Source organism: Glandiceps talaboti, chromosome 23 (genome assembly GCF_964340395.1).
Source record: "Glandiceps talaboti chromosome 23, keGlaTala1.1, whole genome shotgun sequence".
NCBI classification, from domain to species: domain Eukaryota; kingdom Metazoa; phylum Hemichordata; class Enteropneusta; family Spengelidae; genus Glandiceps; species Glandiceps talaboti.
Window position 1 is genome coordinate 5754629 of NC_135571.1, and position 214 is coordinate 5754842.

Below are 214 nucleotides of genomic sequence, written 5' to 3' on the forward strand. Positions count from 1 at the left end.
AACCCCCCCCCCCACACACACACACACACACAATGGTCAGCTTGACTATGAATTGATTATTGTTACCAACAATATAAAAATATTGTTCATAATACTAATTGATTAGCATTTATTATCACATTTCCCGTAATGCAACATTCAACACGGCGGGTTTGCAAGTTCCCTATTATCCAAAATTTACTTAACTGATTGCAATATACTAGCAACATAAACT